Source organism: Mercenaria mercenaria, chromosome 6, assembly GCF_021730395.1.
Source record: "Mercenaria mercenaria strain notata chromosome 6, MADL_Memer_1, whole genome shotgun sequence".
NCBI lineage: Eukaryota > Metazoa > Mollusca > Bivalvia > Venerida > Veneridae > Mercenaria > Mercenaria mercenaria.
The window spans coordinates 25,178,305-25,192,229 of NC_069366.1; positions in this window are offsets into that span (position 1 = coordinate 25,178,305).

The following is a 13,925-nucleotide window of genomic DNA, read 5'->3' on the forward strand; positions in this document are numbered from 1 at the left end:
GACTTGTAACAGCTAAATACACAATTGGTAGAATGTTTTCATAACAAACCACACATCTATTTTGCTGTTCTAAAAAGCAAATTTTCTACGTCACGTTCACGACAAAATTTCGAATTTTACTTCGTCTTCTAGCCTGCTATTAATATATTCTGTATGTATTTGATAACACCTATTTATAATCTTCAGAATTTTATGCCTTGGCTACTTTCAGTAAATAAATCACCTAAGCTGTTGAAAACAATATTTCTGAGAACACTATCTGTTGTTAAAATAAAGAAGGCCAATTACTCATATTTTGATGAAGAGTCTACCGTAACCTTTGTGCAATGTTTTTGCCCGATTTGCAATAATGTGTTTCTATATTTGTTTTTCAACGATATATGTATACTTTCCAGCTAAAAGTGCGTTTATGTTATCGCCACCTATCAACAGCTATGCCAATTTTTAAATAGTTGAGGTAGAAATTGCACAAGAAGACTTTGAAGACAGCTATTATAGGCAAAGTGGAAGGCGTCATTCTTTCATGACACGGTCTTACAATGGTTACACCATTTTGTACAGAATAATCATATTCAAGAATAATTAGTCGTGGACGGAGAATCGCGAGAAATATCGAAGTCGTTTATTATGAGAAATACCGATCTCATTATCATTATAAGTATACGATATACCTGGGCCTAAAGATAGACCAAGGATTTAATGATTAATACATGTAAGTTATTATTTTAGTGAAATTAAAAGTTCAAATATTTAATTATGCACGTTGTAAGACAACGTTTCTTCTTTTTAGTGATATATTTTTTGTTGGAGATTGAAATATATCCATTGTTTTGATTATGTAACGCTGTATAAATAGGAGAGGAGGTTCACTCAATTTTACCTAGTTTTAAATATGAATAATGACGATAGTCTTCACTAACAAACAATCTTGTAAATCAGCTCTAGAATTTTTAATACGTTAACAAATAAGCAATAAGACAGTTCTGAGTTGTTTTAAGCACGGCGTCATTGTCTTTCGGGCGCTACTTGCTTTCGGTAGCTACATGACTGGGCAACCAATCATACTCAGTCCAGATCATTTTAAAGAAAAGAATCGGTATTCTTTCAAAGTTTTCTCCTTTTTTACAAAAGTGCCTTAAAAACAGATTTTAATTCGATGCTGTGAAATTAGCATCTAGCAACGTTTGATGTATAACAATTAAATTGTTTAAACATACCTGTAGTTGGATTAACACTCTCAGCTGACGTTGTTACACCTGCAAAGAATATGATTTACTTTAAATGAGTTTTGTTAAGTCAATATAACCAATAAAAAATAAAAGCTCCAAAAGTATGCTCAGGTCCACTTTATGTTGATAATGTATACCAGCTTCAACTTAAACTACACAAAAATGTAGATTGAAACTACAGGGGCAGATGAGTAAACAAGAAGGTTGACTGACGGACAGACAGACAGGTCAAAGGCTACATGTCACCCGGGCCTCTGACACCGAAGGCATAACAGTTTATTTCAAATACTTAAATAGATAACAACAATAACACAAAAATAAATAAAAGCGTAGACGGATGAAGACATATCAAAGTGTCTTAAATTGTAATTGCACATTTTGAGATTTTATTCAAACGAGTAATTTAAATATTTAAATTGAACAAGTTTGTACAATAAATAATTTTACATTCCGCTTTACATGCTAGAATTCCTCGATAGGTAAAAAAGTAACAGCCTTACCACGATATTGGTGCTTTAAAGGGTTTTTTCCCAGTTTAAAGGGAGTTAATTTTCTTTTTAAAATTCAAAAAAACCATTCCCTTTTAAATTTAACAGCTGTTTTTAAAAAAAAAATTTAAAACCCCACGGGTTCGCTAAACACGACAAAAACAAAAAATATTGCAGGTTGGGGGGGTTTGAGCCTGTTTAGGGACGGTAGTGGAAAGCATGCTACCGCCCCGTCCTCTACCCCGGGTTGAGCAGAACTCAACATTTAAATTTGCTACAATTTCCCAAAAAATAAATTTTTAAAAAAACATCCGCAGAATTTTAATACCGCGGGCAAAAGGAACCCTTCATGTACACTAGCGTGAAATTTCCTTTGAAAAGCGGCTTTATGGTCCCCAGTTCAAATGAGGGTTTTTGTCAAAACGAAAAAAAAATTGGGCAAAAATTAAAAAAAACCCAGGAATTTAAAAAAGGGCCATCATAGATTTTTTGGGGCCTGATAACAGCACTCCCAAAAAGACAAAATTAAAAGTAGGAAACTATTTTCCAAGGGGTTTATTTTTACAATACCCAAACTTTGAAAGCTGTAGTTTTGGAACCCCCCGGGCCCGAAATGTTCAAACTGAAAAAAAAACCAGTCCCAATAAAACGACTTTAAAATTCGTTGCTAAAACAAATTGAGAAGATGGGAAATAAAAAGCCCGATTAAGCCTATTTCCCAAATGAGGAGTATTTTCCCTGCGTTGTAAAGGTTTGCGATTGCAGAATTTTGGAATACTTTTTCTGCTGTGGGGGGGAAAAGACACATAAATTTAAAATATTTTTAGATTTTAGCAAAAGTCTTAATCCATAGCTGTTTAAAAAAATTTCGCTGTTTTTTTGGTATGCTTTTTAAAAAATTAGTTGTTTCAACTTTTATCAATTTTTAAAACATCGCGATACTCTCAATTTTTTAAAAGAAATTTTTTAATTTTTTTTTTACTTTTCCCAATACATTTTATATTTTATTTTTTTTGGCGTTATGTATTATATACATCTACGTCTAAATAAAAATTTTTTTGGGGAGAAGAACCAGGATGTTTTTAATAAAATTTTTTTTCCCGCTAATAAGAAATGAAAAAATTTTTTCCCCCCTGTAAAAACATTGGTCTATATATAAAAGACATAGATATTTCAAAAAACCCATTAAAAAAGAGTTTAAAAAAATAAAAATGAAAAATAAAAAAAAAACACAAAACCCAAAGGGGACATTCTGATATGTTACCCGGGGGGAAAAGGGGTTTTTTAGGGCGTTTCTGTGATTTAAATAAAGCTAAAATGAAATCATTTTCCCAAATATTTGAATTATAAAAAACTGCCCCCCCTTTCACCCACCTTTATTTTTTTTCCCCGGAAGTAGAAATGAAGCGGATTTTCAGTTGTCGGCAAATGTAAATTTGAAAAAATTAGACGTGGGGAAAAAGTACCCTCCAAATTGTGAAAGATTTCGTAGGTTCAAAAAGTTTTATAGTAAGTACTCTCTGAAATTGTTTGTGTGATAGCGCCGCTAGTCTGATTGAACCTTTATATTTTGAATCCAAGGAAATTTTTCCCCGTTTTTCTTTTTACATGTCTCCCCAAACTTTTTTGGGTTAGGCTTTATAACTAGTACTTTTTCGAAATTTAATTTTTAAAAATTTATTATATCCCAAAAATACTTTACCCCATCACAAAATAAATTAAAAAAGGGAAATTTTTCACATTCGCTTTAAAGGGCCCAATAAAGTGAATTAAAAAGAGGTCTTATATTTTTTTAAAGGGTTTTTTATGAAACGAAGTATAAAACCGCATTTTTGTTATAATAAGGTAATTTTACAAAAAAACTAACTGAACTTTCAAAATAAAGGGGAAAAAAAGCGATACAAATAATTTTATTTTTACTACAGATTGCCTTATTTTCGTTTTTCCCAAATATAAAAAAAAACCCTTTTTTGAATATGTTGCGTTACTTTAGTGTCAAGCAACTTGTCCCTTACGGTTTTTTTTCCTATCCCCGTTCGACTTTAGCTCAAAAAAGAAATCACGAAACAAATTTCCTATTCAGTTTTCCCCTTAAAAAAAAATGTTTACTAATATCAAACGCATAAATTAAAAGTTGGGCAATGGTTTTTTTTAGTTTTTCCTGTATAAAAAGAAAACCCTAAATAATCGACCCGTTTCGTTCCCGAAAATTTACTTGTATAAAACCCAAATTAAAAAACATAGATCAACTCGAGGAACTAAGTTAATTTAAATTCGTGTTTTTTTTTATCCCTGAAAATTTTTAGCCATCAAACAAAAAAGGGATTTTTGGGAAAGTAAAATGTTTTGCAAATTTATTTTTGTATGGGGTACAATTTTATTTTTTTAAAAGTTTATACGTCTTTGGTTTGGGAAACAGTATCAGAAAGCTATATGTAGACAAGGGGAAAGATTCCCTTAATTCATTCACCATTTTTTTCATAACTCAAAGTATTTTTCTCAACTAAAACACTTGTCTCTAAATTATTTTAACACAGACATGAAAGACTAAAATGATAAGCCCTTTAAAAATTTTAAATTTGGGGCCAAATTCGAAAAATAATTCCTGAAAACGGGCACCCATTTATTTTTAAATCAAAATGATTTTCATTTTTTTTTAAAAAATAATTTGAACAAACGGGGGAAAAAGGGTCACCCCCCAAAAACGTTAAAGAAATTTTAATAAAACTGGGCTTTGCGTTTTGAAAAAAAATTTTTAATTTATCACTTTGTTTGCCGTGGGGGAAAGGAAAATAAAGCCATTACTAAGTTGATAATACACTATTTAAAAAAAGCTTTGAGGGTTTGACGTTGTTTTTTTATAAGGGGACTTTTGGTAAAATTTACTTGTTTTTAAAAATTAATTTTAAAGAAAATAAAAATTTTTAAAATTTTAAATTACATTTGTCCCCTTTTCCCCACTAAAATTTTTTAAAAGCCTCGCATTTTATTATTTTATTCAACTCGTTTCAATAAATTCAATAAAAAATTTTTTTTAACATATACACATAAGGAAAAAAACTGTTTCCATCTGGGGGGTTTTCAAATGAACCCAAAAAATTTACGGGGGCCCTGCAAGATTTCTGTCACAAATGGGTTTTAGTTTAGTTTTATACAAATTTTTTTTATTTTGGTTTTGAAAAAAGTTTTAAAGCTTTTTAACCACTCTCGAGCCCGCTTCCGGGAAAAAAACCAAAACTGTTTTCTATGAGAAATCATGGCGGGACCCAAAAGGGGGCTCGAACACAAACCCCGGGGGAATTTGGAGGGGGCCAAACCAACCCCCTTATCCACTAGACCCCCGCCCCCCTTTCTTTTCTGTAGTTTTACCCCAGGAATTATTTAAAAACGTTTTCATTGCACTTGAATTTTTGTTCCAATACTAACGAAAACCGAAATTTTCTTTTGGAAAAATTTTGTTTTTTAAAATGACCGGGTTTTATTTAAAGGGTGAAACACTGCATCCAATACTTTGGGTAAAAGGGACAAAAAGTTTAAAATTTTCGTAGCAAAATTAAATGCCGCTTTGGGTTGTATAGTTTAAAAAGCAGAATTTGATGAATTGTGGGGTATTACGGCCCTCGGGTCTATTTAATGCGCAAAAGTTTTTAGGGGGGTTTAATGCTTTTAAAGCGGGAAAAATTACGTCGAAGTTTATCCCCTTTTCTAGTGGGGAAAAAAACCTCGAAACCTAGGCAAACATCGCTGCGTAAAGCTGGGGTTTCGAAAAAGGTTTCGCTGGGGAAAAAGGAAAGAACGCCTTAAATGTGCACGGGAACTTTTGGCATAAAAAGGCGGAATGTGGGGTTTTATTTGAAAATTAAATAACAGGTGCCGAAACCTGGGGCCCATGTTTAAACCCACGAGAAGGGCTGAAAAGCAAGGGAAAGAAAAAAGAAAAAAACCGCCACTTTTTTGCAAAGAAAAACCGTATTTTGGGAAAAAGTGTTTAGGGAAATTTTTTTTTAAATCAAAGGGGGCCAGCCCGTTAAAGGCCTTGCCCTTTGGGGCATACAGTAACTGGACATTTCTACGGAACTCTTAAGAAAGTGAAAAAGTTTACAATAAAAAACGCCCAAAGAAAAAGGGTTGGAAAGGAGTCCTCTTAAACAAAACGTCGCCCACTCACAAAAAGGGTGGGGTTGGGTTAAAAGTTTTTTTTTGGCTTCTGAAAAGGGGGAAGTGAAAACCCCTTCCCCTTTTTTAAACCTGACCTGAATCCTGTCAAAATTTTTTTTAATTTCCAAGGCTTAAGAAAATTTTTTCCGGGAAAAGAAATAAATAAATTCCAGAAGTTCTCTTGGCAGCGCCATTTTTAAAGGTCTAAAACCGATACCGACAGAAGACTTTTTATCTGTTTTTTTCGCGATTGGGAAAAAATGTTAAAAAAAATGTTTTTTCGATAGAGGGGTTATATTTAAAAAAATTTTGTAAAAAAAAATTAAATTTTTGAAAACCCCGTAGACTTTAAAAATCCAAAACCCAAATTGACAAAATATTTGCGGGAACCTTGTAAAAGGAACCCCCAAAAAAGTATAATTGAATGAAAGTTATTTAAAATCGGGCAAGTAGTTTCTGATTAAAAGAAATTTTAAAGTTCCCTCATAGAAAAAAGGGGGAAAAAACCTCAAAGGGGGAAATTTTTTGGACAAATCAAATAATTTTTAAAAAAAAAATTGATAGATGGCCCCCAATTTATTTCTGTAAAATTAAATGAAAACCCCAGGAAGTGGCTTAGGATAAAAATTTTTTAAAAAAAAATATTTAAAAATATTTTTTGTTCTGGCTCCAAAGGTTTTTAAAACCGAATCGAACCCAATTTGAATTTTTTTGTTTAAAGGGTCATACAAAAAAACCTTTTTGAAAAATTTAAATTTGAAAACCAGGTTTACAGTTTGTCACAAAAAAATTCCTAAATGGATTAGCACCCCCTATAAAAAGTAATATGAATAAAAAACTTTAAAAAAAGGTATTCGATCAAATCGATCGCCATTTTCTGATCTTTTTAAAAATAAAAATTAAAAATTTAAAAGGGCCCTTTGTGTTACAAAAATTATTTATAAAACCAAATATCAATAGTCTTACCTTTGTTTTTTAATTACGATTTCTAAAGGCTGCTTACGTTTCAAATGCCATGTTAATTTTAGTCATTCTGCTAGCAGTTTCTAAAACCTAATGCTAAGTATCTGCAGCCAATAAGTTTCGATTTTTGTTTTTTGTTATAAAAACAACCAAAAAAGGGAAACGGGGAAAAAATTGAAACATCTAAGGTTTTCCCCCCCTTTTTTAGCCCTTTTTCCAACGGTAAAATTTTTTAAGGGTTTTTCCCTTTAAAAATGGGAAATACATATTAAATTTAAGATATACCATTCGAGCAATTTTCTATTGTAATTTTACCTGTAACTGGAGTAGTGTCGGAAACTGTTGTTGAATCATCTGAAAAATAACAAGGAATCAATTTAAGGTAGTTCTGCACTTTCGAATCAAAATTTGTTCTACAATGTACAATTTGATTAAACCCTGATCTTTTCAAAACTTTAGAGTATATTTTGAACATTCGGGAAATTAAAATTGGGGTCTATAGGAAAATTTACAATTTTGATTTCATTTTTGAAAAAATTTTTTTTACAATTAGATTTTAAAGAAAGGGTTCTCCAGTTTTTTAATAAAAATATGGCCTACAATATCGGAAATTTAAAATTTTAAAGGGGCCGTGTGCTTTTTTTGAGATTTTGCCATGACTGAAGAGGCATTTAAACGCAAACATTTTAAAAACCTTTTGAAGTTTTCTTAAAAATTTTTATTTTTAAAAAGTAAAAGTTTTTGGGAAAGGTATTTGATTTTTTTTTTTCGAGCCGGGAAAAAGGGTTATTCCAACCCTTTTTTCCTAAAATGATTTTTTAAAATTTCCGGAAACCGTCCCGGGTTTTTAAGTTTTCGTATAAATTAAAAAATTACGATCACCTTTTCCGGTTAAAACAAAGGGAAATTTTTTGTTAATTTAATTTTTTAATTCCCCTGATAGGAGTTTTTTTAAAACTTTTAAAGGAAAAATTTGGGGAAAATTAACCCCAAAAAAAAAAAAAAATCGGGTTTGAAAATAAAAGTTTAAGCATTTTAGATAAATTTATTTGAAATGGCGGCCTTTTTTTTTCCAAGGCAAAAGAAAAAATAATGTCGGGTTTATCAATTTTTTTACCCTACATATTTGAATTTTATTTTTCTTATTTTGAAAATTTCTCGCATTTTCCCGCTATAAAAGAAAGAAATTAAAAAATTTTTTACATCTTTCAACCAGGAAAACCATTAAATTTAAAAAACCTAAAAGGGTTTTTTGCCCAAAAAAATTCGCAGTGTGTATATGACGTCAAAACATATCACCCCTAAAAAAGGCTGCTCCATGATAGCCAATTTTTTAAAATTTTTAAAATGCCCTATCTTTTTCAATAAAAAAACCGATTTTAAAAATTCTTTCAGTGTTATGAAAGGCTTTAGGGTGGCTTTCATAAAGAAAAACTTTTTTCAGGCATTCTTTTCCCTTTTAAATTTTGGGGTTTGGGTTTGGAGTGTTATCAACCCAAGTTCCAGAGATTTTCCTAAAAATTTTTAAGAATAATTATAAAAAAAAGGTTTAATGATTTTTTAAAAAAACACATTAATGTAGTTCCCCTTTATTTTCCTTTAAAATTAAAAATGTTTTTGTTCCCGGGCAAATTTTCCCTTTTCATTTTTTTTGGGTGTCTATTGAAACTAAAAGAGAATGGAGATCCTCTCTGATTCCTTTTTTTTTCCTTATCTAGTTTTTGGGGTTTATTGTTTTTCCCCAAAAAGGTTTAAAAATCTGGTTCTTTTAAAATTCCTAAATTGTTCAATTTAAAAATAAATTGTTTTTTTCCCTTAAATCAAAAATTTCCTTTTACATTACAAATTTCTTTAATTTTTTTTTTTTCGTTAGAATTTTGGTTTTAAAAAAATTTTTAAGTGACCATTTTTAAAATTTTTTGGGACTTTCATCTTGTGAGGTATCCATTAGTCTGACATTCTCGAGATTTATCTAATTCGGTTTGTTTTAAGGTTAGTTCTCCCAAATTATTTCGATCCTTACTTCCAGTCAAATCTTTTAAATTTAATTATAATTTTTTTTAAATCCTTAATTTGGGTTAAATTAATATTTTTTTTTCTTTTTTTTTATTGTTTTCCTTTTTTTTAGTTTTCCCCAAAAAATTTGGGTCTATAATGGATTGGTTCTTAGATTATTTGGTTCATGAAAGAACATTTTTAAAAAAGATAATTTGTCGGGTTTTTGATTGTCGGCCCCTTTTGTTAAAGGGCTGGAAAAGATAAACATTGGGAGAATCCCGGAGACAGAGACAGAACTATATAATGAAGCTATAAACCAGATGAAGATCTATCACTGGTTCACGAGAAATGTTTTTGTTTCTTCTATTTTTAGTTCTGGCGGCCCTACAAGTGACCAGACGGAATACTTTGAACTGATTCAAGAAAGGACCATATAAGGAAGCTACAGGTCAAGTTTTGGCTACGTTTGGTACAAAAGGTTTCCACCCACCTGACCATAACAACATCAACATCAATATTTGCAGACATTCCGAGTTTAGGGCCTTGAAACAGAATGTACAAATTCTTATATCATCTATTTTATCTAAATTACCAGATCCCATCCCACCCATTCTGATATACAATATGACTATAGAAAATTCAGTTGACAGGTACTAGTGTGATCCCACTGGGTGGCTATCGTTCATGTTCTGTATTTACATGATTATTAAATATATTCAATGTGACTGTAAATGTAACAGATGTGGCAAAATACATTTGTACGTCATCGCAGAATTTAAAACCCGTTTAATATAGGAATTTTTAAAATTTTAATCTTTAAAGCTACTCCCACAGTTTTTTTTGATTTTTCAACATGTTCATTTCCACCCAAATTTTGGGCCCAGAAAAGTTTTAAAGAAAACTGAAAAAAGTTTAAAATTGGGTGAAAAATAAAAAAATTAGATACAATTTTGGTTTTTGGAAAAAAGGGAAAAAATTAAAAGTTCCCCCCCATTTTTTCCAAAAAACGTTTGCAACGGTTTTCTCCCTTTTACACAAAAATTTTTTTGGGTTTTTTATCAAATTTTGGAAAAACTTATATCAATCAGTTTGTACCAAATATCCTTTTTTAGGTACTCACGTTTTTTGGGTTTTTGGGGGGGAAAATTTTATTTTGCCTATAAGTTAAAGGGGTTTGTCCCCCTTTTAAATGCCCTGGACCTGAAAATGTTTTTACCCTTAAATTGGGAAATTTTTCTATTGCAAAAGTTTTTCGAAAAACCAATACTTCTTTTTCTTTTGGTTTTGGTATCTGTCAATTTAGAAAGATTTGAAAGAAAATTGGACACATCGTTAAATGATTTACGTCGTGGGAGTGACAAAAAGCCATTACATAAATTTGATATAACACTTTGTAATAAAGCTTTCACGTTGACGTCGTTTTAAGTATAAGAGACGTTGATCGAATCAACTTAGTCTATAAAAGGTAAAGAAAGAAGGTATTTTGATATTTTAACAGGAAAAAACTTACATGTGATAAAAAGAATATTACATTTTGAGTCATTCCACTTTGAAATTATTAACTTTTGAGTAAAATTTATTAAAAAAGCTCCCGGTGAGCTTCGCTTTTATTACAAAACTCAATCGTTTAATACATTCAGTTTTAAAAAAACTCATTAAATTCCTCTAACTAACAATGTTACAGGGGCACAAATTCCCTTTAGCCCTGAAGTTGCAATAAAAATAAACCAAAAAAAAAAATACAAAAAGGTGCGGTCACTAAGGGCAACTAGTAGTGTAAACTGTGGGGTTAATTTTAAATTTTTGGGGGCAATATTACATTTTCAATGGATGAATATTTTTATCCTGAACGGTGATATCCCTTTTTCAAGTGTACCCTTAGTTTGATTTTCTGCGAAGTGATTTTGCCGACAAAGGGGGTGAAAAATTTAAATTGTGAAAATACAGGTTTCATATTTCTTGATGTAAAGCAAAAAACCTTTTGTTCAAAACCCTTTTTTTTATGAAAGGTACACATTTTGTTAGTTTGGTTGAGTTATTGTTGAGGTCAATGTACTTTTGACGACGCATTTTATTTAAAAAAGGTGTTAAAGTGAAAGCCCCACCTGATTTTTAAAAAGACAAAAATGGTAAATTTAAAATATTGAGAGTATGTTAAATTTTTTGTAGGATTGAAAAATCAGAATATTAACAAATCCCCCGTTCGATAAGTTCAAAGGTTTCGTTTGTTTTTAGGGGTTTTTTTGATTATGGACTTTTGGTTTCCCAAATTTTCTTATTGTAACTGTTTTCGAGCTGAATGGTTTGGGGTAACTATTTAAAACAAAAAAAAGTAATCAATTAAAATATTTGGCCAATTTTCTATTTTTCTTAAAATTTGTCAAAACCTGGTAGAGATAAAAAAATGTTGTTGAGTACACAATAAAATTCCGCTTAAACCGGTTTCTGAAAGGACGGAAAGGACATTTCTTTTAAAAAACAAATCATTTCTTCTATTATTGGCTTGGTTTTTCTAAAGCTTCCAAAGGACCTTTTTACAAAACATTCAGTTTAAAATTTTTTAGTTTGAAATTTTATTTGTTAGTGTGAGGGAGAGGGAAACAAGAAAAACATATGATTTTCGCGACAGAGAAATTTTAAAAAATTTAAAAAGGGGGCTGGTTTGGTTCTCCCCCATCAGCCCCTATAACAAAAAGGCAAAAGTAAAATACTTTGATTTCAAATTTGTTAGGGCTTGAAATATCATAGTTTTTTAAAAGGGCATTTGGTTATTTAAAAAACCCAAAAATAAAAAATATTTGTTTCAAGTTGATTTGTTGTCCTTTGTTCTTTCCATGGGAATGAAAATTTTTCTGGGAATTAAGAAGAGAAACCCCGGGTAACCTTATATTCCTCTTTTTTGTTGTTTTTGCATGCACGTATTTACCGGGTCCGCGTTCGCTGAGTTTTAGGATGCGCTTTTCGTTCCGGGCAGGGAGGGGGGGACGTCAATTTATGAGATTTTTAAAAAAAAAGGCCTGATTATTCCATTTTTCCCTCATTTTTTTTTTTTAGATTAAAAATTTTATGTCATTATTTAAAGAAACAAATTTTGAAATTTGGGCAACGATCTGAAGCAATTACTTAAAAGCTTATATTGGGCCCATAGGGGATTTAAGCGTTAATGCCCCAAAAATACGGTTTTGTAAAACATATATTTGGGGTTAAACGTTGGACCATTCTCGGTTTAAAAACAATCTTTTTTACAGAACAGTTACAAACTACAATGTTTTTTTTTTAAATGAAGAGGTTTGCAACGTGCAAGATTTCCAAATTTTATAAATTTAAAAAGGGTTTCACCGGAATCTAAACGGGCGTTAAATTTTGGCCCGATGTAAATGGTGCCTAAGTAGGAAATTCGTTTTTTGTTAGTTTTGAACAGTAGCTATACGTAGTAAAAATGCGATACTTTTTAAAAAGATATAAATACTATAACGAACTAAGATGTTTTTTAAGAAAAATGAGGTATCTATAATCGAAAAACCCCAGTAAAAAATTTTTAAATAAATGCATGAAAAAATTTATATTATGCAAAAAGTCAAAAATGCATAAAAGTCCAAAAAAAAGCAATACGAAGGCCCAAAATTTTGAAAAAAGACAATAAAAAAATTTCTTGTGAAAGTGCTTAGAGAAGTCCTTTTAGCATTTTTACCATTTCTTTACTAAATGGTTATCTGTACGTCGGGGCGTGTCTCTTTCTTATTCATTCAACCGTGAACATACCTTGTGTGTTAGGGAAAGGACAAAAAAATTGATATTATCATTTTCTGCTAGAGCAGTATATTCACCATTCCTATACCTCAATACAGGCCTTTTTAAAGGGAAATATTTTTAAATTCCGTTTTATTTTGGGAACCCGGAAAAAGGACCATAAATTTTTAAGGGAAAAAAAAATTTCACCAAAAATTTTTTATGGTTTTTTTTTTTTTATGAAATAAAGGGATCCCTTTTTAAAAATAGTAATAATTTTTAAACATTATTGGGCCCTTCCAGACATAACAGACTTTCTCCCCCACCCACCGCCCTCCCTCAACACTCCCATCCCTTTGTTGTCTACTTAACACAGGTCTGACTTTATTCTAAATAATGTAGTTCGTAAACGGTGTTACACATAAATGCAATTAAAGTCGCCGTTGTTTAACTTGATAAAAAACAACGGATATTGAATGCTTTAGATGTCGCGGATGTGAAGACTCCCATAAAACGACATAATATAAGGATTAGTTTGGACTCGATGCTGGCATTTAAAAAGCTTAAATTGTTATCGGGGGACTAATATGTCAAAAGTCAATATGACAGTCATTCCGATAAACCTCAGGTTCTTTAGTATAAGAGCAAATTTCTAAGAAGGAATTATATTCAAACATCTTGAGCTCAACAAATAACCTTCGGAATTCTATCATTTCATATACCTGTTGGATATTCACATGAAGTAATGGGAACGGAAAAGCCACCCACATCAACTGTCGTGCCACAGTAAATATCAAGAGCATCTACAATATCATCAAGGTTTGGTGTTTCCGGTTCCAGCTTGATTTCAACACTTGCCTTTCCTTAAATATAAATGTTAAACTTTAACATGCAGAAGGACACTATTTACTATTCAATATCGTTACATTTAAAAGCTCAAGACCTTCTTCTTTTGTTTCTCGTTTTCATTAAGAGGCAATCTGTCTTTACACTATATGAGTTTACACTTCACAAGTGATGTATACGTTTTAGGAGGTGTAGAATTGTTGTAATGTTTAACTCTACACATATGTATGTCATTACCAGCGACAAAACATTGTTTTTAAAGAGGGTAATGAGGTCATGAGATAACTACGATTAAAATAATATCGTGTGTTGCTGTCGTAAATTAATTTAAAGACATATTTTCACTAACTTCTTAAACACATCCTAACCAATTTAGTACACGAAGGTCTAGGTTTGACCTGTCAAAAATGTATGCGAAAAAATCAAGAGAATATTGAAAATTACAAAAGAAAACATATAGAATAATGCTGTTGTTGTAATAAAGCATATCCAGGATAGTGTGGCATGTTTTCAG